The sequence below is a fragment of the Pteropus vampyrus genome, unplaced genomic scaffold (genome assembly GCF_000151845.1).
Source record: "Pteropus vampyrus isolate Shadow unplaced genomic scaffold, Pvam_2.0 Scaffold283, whole genome shotgun sequence".
Lineage (NCBI taxonomy): Eukaryota > Metazoa > Chordata > Mammalia > Chiroptera > Pteropodidae > Pteropus > Pteropus vampyrus.
This window is the reverse complement of record NW_011889064.1, coordinates 2524531-2538780: the sequence shown is the minus strand read 5'-3', so window position 1 is coordinate 2538780 and position 14250 is coordinate 2524531. Positions and strand designations below refer to the sequence as shown.

Below are 14250 nucleotides of genomic sequence, written 5' to 3'. Positions count from 1 at the left end.
ATATATTCATTTCGCCGTCCCATACTTTTTCCCAAAGAGATTTAAAAAGTAAGCATACAGTCTGAAGAAATTATGTTTAAAGCAGGAAGAGACAAAGATGATGTCATTCAGAGGATAATTTAGAGGCTCACTAACTGGAACCCAAGAGACTTCGATAGGAAGTTATTAATGGAAGGAAGTTGAAGGACAAGAGAGATTACGTGTGGAATAAGAACAAATGAGAGAAGCATATGTGAAGAGCTAAGGTAAGGTGAAGAGAAAGAGCAAAGGAGGTAAAACTGTACTAAAATACTATCTTATTCGTAAAAATAGTATTAACTGAAGGAAAAAAAAATGAGCAAGGAAGGCACCGAATTGGTCTGCTCCTGTTGAGATGTAGCCTTGCTGCAAAGCAGCAATCGATAGAAAGGAGCCTCTCCAACAGAGACTCCCAAATCAAAAGTGCTCAAAAAAATAATTGGAAATTATAAGACATTCCTTCTTTAGACTTATTTGTTGTGGAAAAAAAAAAATGATGTGTGAAGAAAAGCAGAGAAGTCTCAGGGTTACCTTAGAAGTTCTAACAGAAGGAGATGAAAACAATGATCTAAAAGAGTAATGGTCTGAAAAAAAGAAAAGAAAAAAAAAATCTTTCTAAAATGCAAACCAGGAATTTTACCAAGAATTTGCCATTTAAGGGTTCAGCAGAAGTTTTTCTAGAAAGAAAAATGAACCAAAACTGTGTCACAGGACTCTTTCTTAGGGAGAGGGAGGACCTCAGGACTGGTACTACTGTAAGATCACGAATCCATACCAAACGCTATCGAATGCATACCAAACACTATCCTGTGACTTCACTGTAAAGATTAACAGAGATAAGTAGCAGAATGAGAGCTGAGATCCTGACTGATGCCAAAACAAAAAGGAGGGAGTAATGTAGAAAGTTGATAAACCTTAAAAGAAACAATAGGATATATGTGTAATTAGCATGTGCAAGTCAGGAGGCCTGGGGTGCTGGTCTTTACTCTGCCGCTAATGGGCTGGGTCACCTAGGGCTGAACATTTTAATTCTCTAAGGCTCAGCTTCCTAATCTGTGGAGTGAAGGGTTTGGGCTGATTCTCAAAGTGTTATCTGCAGATCAGTAGTCTCAGGATCCTGAGAGAACTCGTTAGGAACACAAATTCTTAGGCTCCATCCCAGACCTACAGTCAGAAATTGGGTGAGATTTTATTTATAATCTGCATTGTAATGAACAAGATCCTGGGTGAGAAAGGCACTGAGCAAGCCACGGTCCAGGTGATCTCTACGTTCTTTATATCAGTAAACACTCGATTTCCAAGCAAAAGAAGAAAGAGTGCTAGGTTATTCTAGTAGCTAACATAATAAAAGATTTTTTAAAAGATATTCAATAGGACATCATTATTTGCTTTGAATAATGCAAGTGTTTGGTTAACCATTTGGTTTTATAAGACATAAGAACACCATGCCCAGGCAAGGAGCATTCCATCAATGAAACAAAGTGAGTTGAAGCAAAGTGAAAGACCATAGTGGCAAGACAAGGACAGTACACATGCATTGGCGGTGGTAATCTCTCTATTAGGATGTGTTCAGTGTGCAGAGAGCAAAGAGAAGAAGGATCCTTCTCTTTCAGTGTTCAAGTTTTACAGTTTTTTTTTTTAAATACACTTATAGCTCAGTTAATGAACTGCCTTATAATTAGCTGCTTTACATTAACGGTGCTTATGTTTATAAAAATAAAATTGTCAAGGCTCGTTGCAAATTTTAGTGGTGCCATAGGGCTCAAAGGTTGACATATAATACCAAAAAGCAAAGCAAAACAAAAGAAAACACACACGCAAAAAAGCAAAATAAACAAGAAAAACCAACTTCATAATCAACTTCTCTCTTTCCAGGCATAGTTGAAGATAAATAAGACTACAAAACTGAGATTTCAGTTTGCTTTCCACAGCATCCCCCTTTTGGTATTCCTCATTCACTTTCAGGGACCAGCTCTTTAATTTCTCTTCCTGTCTTCCTTTTTCTTCCTTTCTTTTCTTCCTTTCTTCCTTTCTTTTCCTTTCTGTCAGTCATTTACATTTATTTCATTAACCCTTAACACTTTGGTAAGAATAAACTTCATGTTATGCTATGTCAACCAGGCATTTTAACTTTGTTTTTCATAATGAATTCTCGAACGAAAGTTCCTGTCATCAGTGAAAGTTGCTAAAGGTATCATCTGATAGGTAGGAAAATTTTTGAGTTGAGCAGAAAAGCATCCAAGGTCAGTAAAGAGAGCTCTGAAACAACTTAGTGGTCTTTGTAGTGCAAATGAGAGCAGTGGTAGGGAGGGAAGCAGAGTAGCAGGAAAGGTGGAGCAGCTGGAGAGGTGGAACAGCAGAGAAGGTGGAGTAGCAGGGGAAGCTGATTGGGGAGCAGTCTAGGAACCTGTGGTAAAATGAATAGAGACTGTATAGGCCTCTTTGCTGAAGAACTTTCACCCACTGGTGGACAATCTGCAGGTTGGCTAGGCAAAACAATCTGTATAAGTTGTCGCAAAATCTACATGGAGTCTTTCCAGGACTGAAGACTTCCTATTCCACAGGTCATTTCTTTCCTATCCTTCCTAATTCTCTGTCCCATCTTTTCATGCATGAGTACAGATCAGCTCCTGTTCCCTCTCCCTAATCATAGTCAATCTTCTGTCCCAGGAGTCAGGGCTGCTGTGTTGGTTGTGTAAGTATACCCTTACACAAAAAGGACCCCTAAAGTGACACCATGCAGAGGGGACAAATGGAGGCTGAAACCTAGCCCATGCTTTCCTCACCAAACCCTGTGTTGTGGGGAGTGCTTTTTTCTAACTCACACAAAAGTACCCTATGAGCTAGCCCAATCATGCCAGTAACCCCTGCATTGTATTTTTTGGCACGTCTGACTCCACAGTAGTTTTTTAAAAGAAATTTCTCTTAATATACTCTCTAGATTAACCCTTGCTTCTCATTGCCTCTGTAGAACATACTGACAAGTGCCATGGCACACCCATGGCACACCGGCAGCTGGTAGACGTTCTCTAGTATGCTCTAGAATGCTCTGGGTACATCTACTCCCTCCAGTTATGTTCTATGGATGTTAAGTAATCCGATTTGTTCTCAGACTGGTTTCTACCAGTTGTGCTTGTTTTAATTATTCAAATTAATTAAATATTGAATAAACTGATGACATAGCATAAAAAGAGAGAGGGTTATAGTTTCTGTGAAAACTAAGTTGAACACTTTGGAAAGATTGGAAAGGGTAAGTACTAGAAATAGCTGTTGACTTAGTTGTAGAGAGGCAGCTACAAAAGCTTGGCAAAAGAAAAGTGCAAAATCTAAGAGGCTGCACTCAATTGTCTTATATGTGATTTGAAATTCTCGGTTCGCTTTAAAAGAACTCAAGCTAGAAATCCTAGACCATGAATTATGTGTGTAGTTTACAGGGGGGGAAAGTGCCACTGTAAGCTGCGGATCCATGTTTAAAAAAATAATTTAAAAATATCTTTTTGGAAAAAGTTTTGGCCACATATCAGAAAGCATATGTTTATATATTTTAAGGTAAAACACATGCTTAAGAAGTATTTTTAATCAGTTTTTATCAGCATTTAATTGATTTTTCCAATTAACCAACTGTCAACCCATACCCAGTGAAGATGTTGTCACATAAGAAGGTTTCTATAGAATTTATGCCTAATGAGATTTGTGTATAGTAGCTCCTCACCCTTAGTGATGTCTTTCCATGCAACTTTAAGTATTCTATAATATATCTGCCTTTGATAACAGTGTTTTTTTGTTCTTTAACCGTTTTGTTTTTAAAATGCTTACAGGATTTTTGATAACAAAGCAATAATGTATCACATGAGAAAAGAGTCATTCTCAATAACAGCCATACAATCATATCTATACTAATTCAAAATATTTTAAAATGTTCTTTTGAATCCAATTTAACTTTATGAAATATACTTTACTACAAATTAGAACAGGACACACGTTCTATCTGGCAACCACTGATCAGAATTTGTCTCTTCTGCTGGGAATTCTGTAAAAATTACCTTGTAAGTTCAAACTGACTGGAAGACAGATGGGCATAACAAACTCAGAACTTTTCTTAGGAAGGATGATTCAATGTGAGGTTAATTATTCATGAGAGGAGGAAGGAAGAAGACTGGAAAAGATGTTTTGTTTCATCATTTCCCATCCATTTGGAATCAAAGAATCATGTAGTTTGAAACTGGGGAGGAACTTACAGGCCAGTGGGTTATGCCTCTCATGCAGGAATTTCTCCTTCAGATCAAGCAGTGCCCCACTCTGCTTTATTACCACCAAAAACGAGATGTCCACCAAAAACGAGAAGGAGTATGCTTCATTACTGAAAAGCTCCTTTGATTACCTCCATTTTGGGATATTCATTCTGAAATTTACAATTTGAACATTTCCATCCTTGTGTATTTTGAAGGAACTGGGTATCCTGGAGAAAACAAAATGTATGGTGTGTAAGTATATTTTCTTTTCTTTCTTTCTTTTTTTTTTTTTTTAGGCGAGACAATCCTTAGTTGACCTCACAGATTGCAAGGACTCTGTCAGCTTACAATTCCTTATTTTTTTATTTTTTACGCCTACAGCACCTGGTCTTCCTAGGTGGTCTCCCATCCAAGTACTAACCAGGCCCGACCCTGCTTAGCTTTCGCGACCAGACAGGATCGGGCTTGTTCAGGGTGGCATGGCCGTAGACAGTGTGTGTGTTTTCAAAATGGATTGTGGTTAAGTAATAAGTTTCTCAGTATAAGGAAAAACTGCCTATTAACTTAGCAGTTAAATAATGTGGAGGCTTGCTTTAAAAACTGTGTGCTCCCTCATTCTGGAAGAGAGCAGTGATGACCTACTTGGAAGTCTTTAGGACAGGGTTTCTGTACTGGATAAAAGGTTAGAACAAGAAGCCTCTAAAGATCCTTCTGCAATTCTAAGTCTTTAACGTACTTGACATTTTCCCTGACTTTCTACTCTACAATATACTTGTTTTCTTCGAATATCCTTCATGTGCTATAGCTTCCAGAACTTTTTGCTACTTTACATGACCTGCTATGAAAACACATTGATGTAATAAACGTTCTTAAAATTTTGTATCCAAAATTAAAATTTATAATCAATAAACGCGATGCTGAAACGGAGTCATCAGGAAATGGCCTCCGTTTGGTGATGCAGATATTGCTAGTAAAAACCAATATGAAAGACATTGTTGCTAAAGAGCCTTGGAAAACATTCATTTAAACTAAAGTGGCCAGAATTTATCCTAATCAACTACTTTGTAGCCTAATAAAAAAATACAAGTCAAGAATTCCCTATTCATAATTCCAGAAAAATATTTAAAAAACAATTTTTTTTCCATAACTAATTTGGTGGCAGACTCCGATGTCAACCGCCGGAGGCAATTTACTATCTGTATTTATCTTGTTTATTCTGAATATTCACACATTTGGTTGCTGAATTATTTTAATCTTGGATTTGGAAGGGCACTATATACTCTTTCTAAATCCAAAATGCCTGAATTCAGAAACACATTTGGACAAATAGTTTTGGCTTAGGAATTATGAACCTGTCATATGTGACAGGAGACTGGTGGTGGGCTTCTATGTATTTGCAAGAAAAAGGAACAGTGATTCCACTTGCAGTAGTGTGGTCCCCCAGACAATCCGAAGGATCCAGCAATACAAATAAACACAATTAGATCCTGAATAAAACATACTCGCAATGCCCTATTGGGCTTACAAGTTGTAATGGCAATCTCTACACATACACACACACCGATACACTAAATATAAAATAAAGAGAGATAGATCAAACACATTCCAAACCAAGAGAAAAACGGAAAAAAGGAAAATATTTAAAATGTTAACATTCCAAATCTTTTAAGATAATGTATGAGTCATAATAGGCTACTTTGCGCTATGATGATAAATTAACTTCACTCTCACTGATGTAACACACAAAAAATTTACTTCTCGCTCTTGCTGCACACCAGTGCAGGTTGGTAGGAGACTCTGCTCTTTGCAGTCATTGAAGGACTTGACCGAGGAAGGCTTTACCATCTGGCATGTTTTAAGTTGTTGCAAGAAGATAAAAGAACGCATGGAGAACTCAAACCTACCTTTTCCAGCTGTGTACCTGAAGTAACAGTCACTTTCATTCCTATTATTCAGGATTACTCATGTCGCTGCCCCTAAATGTGGGGCAGCACATGGAATATTTGCCAATTGACTATCTCTGCCATAAAAAGAGAATAAAGCAATATAGAAGAAGCAAGACAAATAGAAATTTAAAATGACATAGGATAAACAAGTCCAGATAAATCTATAATCACAATTCACGACTGGAATATATTCTTAAGTAAGAAGCAGGTAATGTCAGAAAAGATTTTTTAAAACTAGCTATATGATATTCAGAAGAGGTCCACCAAAAATGTTAAAAACAAATAAAGCTTGAAAATAAAAGGACAAAAAAGGATATAACAGGCAAATATTAACCAAAATAAAGCTGCTATGGCTATATTTTTATTAGAAATAATAGATGTTAAAACTAAAACAATTATTAAGTATAAATGGGGACATTCATAATAGTTTTTAAAATGCCAAATTCACTAAGAAAACATAAAAATTCTAAACTTACTTGTACCTACTAAAATAGTATCAAATTATATAAAGTCAAAATTGATAAGGTGAAGAGAGAATATGTCCCAAAAGCTTAACGTATTTACTATCTGGCCTTTTACAGAAAAAGTTTGTGGAACTCCACATGGTCATAAGGCATCTTGGCAGACTTCAAAATACCAGTATCAAATGACAACAAATTTTGAACCACAGTGCAATTATGTAAGATATCAATTAAAAACAAATTAAAATAAGTAAAAAGAAAATTTCATTCTCTTGAAATTTTAAAGGAAACCATACCTTTAAATAATTGCATGGGTAAAAGGAGAAATAATGATGGGAATTTTAGAATACTATGTAATAAATAATAATGAATCTATTATATTAGAACTTGACAGATGGCCAAGGACGGACAATTTGTATATCATTAAGGGCATTAATCGCAATGCATTAAAATAGATAACTATGTTTAAATCCATGAGTTAAGATATTTGGGGAAAAAGTTAGTAGCTCACCATGGGGAGATGATAGAAAATCATTTATTATGTTGAGAACCAGTAAAGAAAAAGAAAAAAAATCAAGTGTTTATCATGCCTTTCTTACATAGACTGTACCAGTGAGCAGTCAATAATCCATCAAGTGGAAGCACGGGCACAGGTGGACAAGTTGAAACTTGTAAAGAAACCCAAGAGGCCAATTATATCCAGATGCCTAAAGGAGGGCAGCTGTTGCCTCAGTGGGTTGGCTGATCATGAAATTTAAGGAGAGCAGACATGCTTGGATCTAAAACGGACTTCTGGATCTATCCATTACCATATCTGACTGCAACAAACTACTGAAAGCAGTGACCACCTCTTCACCTCTTCCTTTCAGATTTCATGTAGGCGCTTCTTCTGCCAACTCTAACTCAGATATAAGGGAAAGGGAATTATGGGAATTAGCAGTCTGCTGTTTACCAATTTGGCAGCTCTACCCCTTTTAACCACTTCCAAATAAAGATAACGTGAAAAATCATGCTTCCACTTTACAAGGTGTAACTACCCCTCATACAGATGAAAAGGTACTGATCTTCTCCCTTGAAGGATACACAAATAAGATTTTATCTCTAGATGATGTCCATTTGTCTTATAACTGGATCTCACTCCTCCTTTGATATCTTGTAACTTAAATACTAATGTATAAAGGTAACACTCCAAAGTGGGGCAGTAGCCATAGTTGTTCACTTTCAGGTGGTACCAGCATAACCCTCCCCAAGCCATCTGTAATCAGACCTGAACTCATTCTTCCTTAGTATAGTAGATGCAGACAACTTCCCATGAGGTCATAGGTGTGGTTTGAGAGAGAGGATTCAATAGGAATAAGAACCATAGAAATCTGAGCCAATGGCTCATGTAACTTACTTGTTCCTTCAGGATCTGCTTAAGCTCAGTCTTGTATATTACTTCCACTCATGCTGGAGTGAGCTGTGCATGCCCAACATAATGGCTTAGTGGGTCAAACAACACCTAGCTCAAAATGGGCAGTTTAAGTTCCATGATGACTCGGTCATCCAAAGTCAAGTAGTCAGTTTCTTCTAGGGTCCAGTAGCAAACTAGAAGCTATTTCTTGAAAGGAGAATGTTTATGTTTAGAAGATGGCATAGCTGGGCTCTAAAGTCCTAAAGGTCAGCACTGTAATTCACCTATAGGATCCTGCCAAGGGCCCCATACAACTTCCCTATCTGCCACAGACATTTCAAATGTCAGTGGGTCTTCTGGATCAAAGAGCTCAAGGGGCAGAGGAGCTAGCACACAGCTTGGACCTGACGCAGACCCTGCTGTTACAGTGAGTCCCAGTGAAACCTAGAAGCTCACTAGATGTGCCTCTTCCTTTAGAGGAGGAAAGGCTTAATGCAGCAATTTGTTCTTCACCTTAGAAGGGATGTCTTGACCATGACCCAGATCAGAGGAGGCAATCACTAAGGCAGAAGGGCCCTAAATTTTTATGAAATTTATTTCTCAGCCTGTGGATATTTGCTGCTGTAATGGACTAAAACGATATTTTTGTGGAATGAAAAGGCAATCAAGTTCTTTTTGGACTATATTAGACTATAGTATATTATACTAGAGGGCTGTAGAGTTGATAAAGGCTTGAGAGAGGATAGTGAAATGTATTCCTAGTCCTACCAGTTGAAAGCAAACTGATTTTTTTAGTTTTTACTATGAGAGATAAGAGAAAAAGTATTAATCAGATAAAGAGCTGCATACTAGGTACCAAGGACTGTATTGGTTTACTCCAATAAAGAAACCTCATTTGGAATAACAGATGCAACTGGAATCATGACCTGATTAAGTTCACCATAATCTATCAACATTCTCCAAGATCTATGCCTTTGTCACAGGCCAAACGGGTGAAATAAATGAGAATGTAGTAGAAATTATCGTTTCTCCATCCTTTAGGGCCCTTATGGCTGCACTATTCCTTGTAATCCCTCCAAGAATGCTAAATTGCCTTTGGTTTATTATTTTGGCAAGTAAACACTTGCCATACTAATGATAGCATTAATGGCTTACAGAGAATGGCTACTACAGAAGTTCTAGGAACTCCTTTCTGGCTTTTTTCTATTGTAAAGCTCTCAATCCATAATTTGGGGGATCAATACAGGGATTCTGCCATTTGCTGAGTATGTAAATTCCAACTCTATTTCAGAACTAGAAAAATAATCACGGGGTGTGTTTGGGTATCTGCCAGGCCCACTATGAGTTGGGCTCAAGCCAAAACTCCACTTATTTTCTGATGTCTTAGGCCCTACTCTGATTGGCATACCAAAGTGACATTTGGAGTTTCTAGGAACCAGTGTTAATTCAGAGCTAGTGTGCAATAATCTCCCCAAATTTTGGTTATTTTCCTGTCTCCAGTGCACATATGTACTGGTAAGTGCCCAAAGTTGCCTTCGGGGAAGGGTGAGTAGAATATATACAGCATACATTTTGGCAATGTAGCAAGATTCTTCCTTAAGGAGATCTGTCTCCTCTTAATTTAAGGGCTCTGCATCTACTTGATCTGGACTGAATCAAGACTGGAAATCAGTTGAGGACGCTCTGAGATTCAAATAAGAATTCTTTACTCCAGTCATAGAGCTTTTTTATGCATAAAAAGCAAGTAAGACATTAGTAGGGTAGTAGTGTATGTATTTCAGTCCTAGGGGGATTACAATAAATCAGCCAACACCATTGAAAGATCAAATCACTCCGATGACCATTCTAGCTCTGTCCATTATGACTGCCACATTTCCCTTCTCTCTGGTAGTTAAGATAGTTAAGTGATGTCACTTGCGCCTGTCACTTCAGTATCCCACCATCCCCAATAAATCCATGGAGCCCAGTTTAATGATAGCATTAATGGCTTACGGAGAACAGCTACTACAGAACTTGACAAGGATGCTGTTTCTTCAACAATGCTTTTCTTAAAGACTTCTGAACCTCCCAGGTCATAATTAGGGGACAGCTGAGCAGTACTAACATAATAAATCCACACCAGCATTCCAACTCCTTAGCTTTTGGATATCTTCCATTTATATAGTGTGAGATGGATTTATGAAAGAGGTGGTTTTCAGGTAATGCATGACAGAAAAAAACTTTCATAGTTTGTGTGTGTGAGTAGAGTTTTAAGTAATATGGGATATGACCTAAGGACAGAAATGGGAGTAATGAAGAGATTCGAGCGGAGATATAAGATCCAGTAGTGATGACAGATGAGCTACAGAAGTTTGGTGGTAGAAAAAGAGAAGTGGCATTAATCCAAACTTACATTGTTGTTACTTCTAGAAAGATGACTGAAAAGATAGAGGAGAATCTGTAAACAAAATAGAAAGATTTGGGATAAGCAATATATATGGCATAAAAGAGAGCAACTTGTCAAAAATTATTTTGAGGTTTATTAGGTTGGAGGTTGATAATACGGTGGCATTAGTAGAAAGATGGGGAAGCTATAGGGAGAAGGCACATGGAGTACAATAGTTTGAAGGTTATATGGGAGATGTGACAGAATACTAAAGAAATTCTAAAAATATAACTGTCAGAGGGGGCTTATCAAAAGCTGATTATTACACTTAGTGATGCTGTAATTTGACAACGTGGCTAAGTTGAACTACATCTCTAGAGTTCTCTTGTGTTTCCTGTTAGGGTGGGCCACAAGAGAGAGTGTCGTGTGATCTGGAGCCTAGAAATGAAGCAGTAGACATTTTGTAGCTCACACACGTGGTCATTTATCTGTTGCCTCACCTCATTGGGGTGTGGCACTGGCTGAGCCTGTGACTGATCCTCCTTCACCAAGATCCTAGCTCAGCTTCTGCCACACCTAGGTTAGGGGAGTAAATGTTTAGTTCTATGACAAAGGGCCCCAGCTTGTGTAGGACACTCCAGCCATCAAAATCAGAGGCAGTGAGAATTGACATGGGTTTTAATCCATCCTCATGGACTCTAGCTCATGCTTTTGAGTTGTAGCTTATTCTTGATTTTACCTACTTTACATCCATCTGCTCTTCCCAACTGCCTGCCCTATATATATTTCCTTTTCTATATCAGTCAGCATGAAAGCAGAGTAGAATCACTGTATACACGTATCTAATATACAGACACACACACAGAGTGATTCTACTTCTCTGACTGCACTCTGACTGATATAATAAAGAAAATATGTAGTTTAGGGCAGTGATTCTCAAAGTTTCAAATCCATGTCTTATTTGTTTTTTTATTTTATTTATTTAATTTTATTTTTATTTATTTTTAAAAAATATTTATTTATTTATAATTATTATTTAAAGCCTAGGTGGTCTCCCATCCAAGTACTAACCAGGCCCAACCCTGCTTAGCTTCCGAGATCAGATGAGATCAGGAATGTTCAGGGTGGCATGGCTGTAGACTCACGTCTTATTTAGATAAGCATAAACATTTTATCTCTTCTTTTCCACACCACCAATTGACCAATCCCTCTTACAGAAGCATGCTCATTAGGTTAAGGAATTCTGGTTTGGCAGATATATTGATGCTGTTTCTTATTATAGCTTATATTGTTTAAAATGTTATTGTTTTCATTTTAAAAATATAACATTATACTATGATAATGGCTGGAGGTTTGTAAATTAAACACATCCACTTCCACATATTCTTAACTGATCATTCTTCCCAGCTCTTGGTCCCTCCCCATCAATCTTTTGGAAGATAAAGATTAGACATTCAGATTCCTCTTTCAGTTTGTATGTAGACAGTCACGAAAAACCATAATTTACTTCCTAACACATCAGATAATCTAAACAATTATAGTTAAAAAAAAAAAAAAACTTTAGAGAGATGAGAGCACAGAGAAACCTAAGTGAACTAAATTTCAGAAAATGATAATTCTTTATAAGAAAAAAGATCCACAGTGGTTCTCAACCTTGACTACAGCGTAGAGAAGTCCACCATAGACAACGCTAAGGAGAAATCAGGCTAACTTTTAATAAATTTTAATGGCAGTGTGTGGGCTGATGTGACAGGTTAAAATCCAGAGGAGTCACAGGCACAGAGCAAAACTATACTGCCTTACAATTCTTTCCTACTGATATTCACTAACTACTAGGGTAGGACCACAAAAACAAGGCCAATGAATGGGAGCTAAGAGACACTCTCAGAGATAAACTGGATTTTCAAGCTAAGAAAGACTTGTAGAGGGGTAGAAGAGCTGAGAGAAAACTAGCTTTCCAGGCCTTTCGATAACAAAGATTGGGGTTGGGAGCAGCAGAGAAGTCGATCACAAATGATATCGAGCTGCTTTATATACGTCCCATACTGTCAAAAGTTAAAACAAGAAACAAGATCTCCATCCCAACACAAATTTGCAGCATTTATTTTTTTCTGAAATCAAACTACAGTTCCAACAGTGGTTTTTGGATTTTGATGTAAATGAAAGGAAATTTCCATATTTTAAATCCACTTAACTGTGCTTCCACCTACCCTTCAAGTGGAAATAATCAATGTGCAATGCAATGGCGTGCTAAAGGAGAAATATCAAGAGAACTTAGAGAAGTCTAATAGAATTGTATAAATGCCTTCTAAGCAATGAATATGCTCATGGCAGTACCTATCTGGGTGAAAAGGTATTTTAAAAACTGAAATATGTAAAATGTCATTACAGATCAATGTTAAAGGTAAACATTTGCAGTTTTGAGGATAGAGAACAGTTACTTTGAATTGGGGTTTAACTAAGTGAAATGTTATCCTCCCTCAAAAAAAGAGTTCTCTTCCTTTCATTACTAAACCTGTATTACAATCGTTATTACTATTACACCTTACATTTTTGTCAGTTAAAAATTGTGGATATTTGTTTTTTATCTTATTATACAAAGATCTATATAATGTCCTAAACTTTACCTCTGTGCACAAAGCCTTAAATATTTATTATCCGCCCTTTCACAGAAAGAGATCGCCAACCCCTGGTCTGAACACAATGTTTGCCACAGTTGCTACTGTTTACTTGGCTTTGGAACCACATTCGTTCTAATTCAGCCTTCTTCTTCAGCGAGTCACTTGGAAAAGGTAAGGAGGAGATAGGAAGAGAAGTTGAGAGTTATTTCTGTCCCGAGGTTAAATAACTGTAGCTAATGTTAATTGAGCATGTTATTATAGGTAGCAAGCACCCAGGTAGTTGAATACATTGTATACATATATTTGCTCTTTGATACTCACAAGAATTTTACAGGATAGGTGCTATTCCCCACTCCCATTGTACAGAAGCTGAGAGTTGCCAACTGTCATACTGATAAGTGATACAGAGGTTTATACGATTTAACTTTAACCCCCAGCAATGGGACACTAGAATCATCAGTGGAGAGATCAAAGGCAGAAAGATAGATAATTGTTGGGGGTGGGGCAGCAGGTGGTCTAAGAAGAGTGGGTGTGGACATGAACTCTCCTGGGGAGGATAGGACTACCAGGTGACAAAAACGGCTTACAAACAGCCATTAGTCCCACCTTCCCAGCAACAGGACTCTTTGCCACCCCAACTCCTTTCATAAATTTTGGTTCAGAGGGTTCTGATGAGCGTGTGAAAAAGTCTGAACACCTGGAGAAGTGAGGGGCAGCGGCTAGGAAAAATCTGTAGGTTGGAGAGAATCTAGGAAATCTGTCCTGGTCTATATGTGTATATATACACACATTATATTTATACATACGTATTTGTGTAACAACACATATACATACATTAACCCCCTATGAATGTATTAGCAGGGTTTAGAATTTAAACATAATTATAACGTTCTCAGCCTTCTGAACTGGACACTTCAGGGTAAAGAGACTATAAAAAATAAAAACGATAATCAGACCACCTGTGCTTTAGGCTAGAACCCTCAGCTCACCGACTTAACTTCCCCTCAATGTTCTTCCAATCATTTATTGCTCTCCTGGCAGGATCTCAGGGTCCTCCAATCCGGCGATGACAGTTTCAGAGCAGTGGTCCTGGGGAAGGATATTATCCTCAGGAACACGTCCTGTCAACTTTGCAGTCGAGTCACCTATTTCGGTTGGTAGCGACCGCTATTTCTTTAAATGGACAGCGGATTTCGAAATGAGGAGGAAGGAGG

General features: G+C 37.6%; 1 long non-coding RNA gene and 1 pseudogene across 5 annotated transcripts in view; both read right to left on the bottom strand.

Moving 5' to 3' along the window:
• Nucleotides 1-14244, bottom strand: part of LOC105302802 — a 31980-nt gene extending 17736 nt beyond the window's left edge. For 3 of the 5 annotated variants that reach the window (XR_002776400.1, XR_896860.2, XR_002776401.1), the window contains exons 1-3: nt 14026-14244; nt 10443-10487; nt 8054-8257 (exon numbers count right to left, since the gene is read on the bottom strand). This is a non-coding gene — a long non-coding RNA (uncharacterized LOC105302802). Of the gene's footprint in view, nt 1-4399; nt 4478-6154; nt 6271-8053; nt 8258-10442; nt 10488-14025 lie in introns of all 5 variants that reach the window. The other 2 variants (XR_002776403.1, XR_002776402.1) reach the window with 2 other exon arrangements.
• LOC111729818 lies at nt 4623-4741 on the bottom strand (annotated as a pseudogene).
• Nucleotides 14245-14250: the final 6 nt, after the last annotated feature.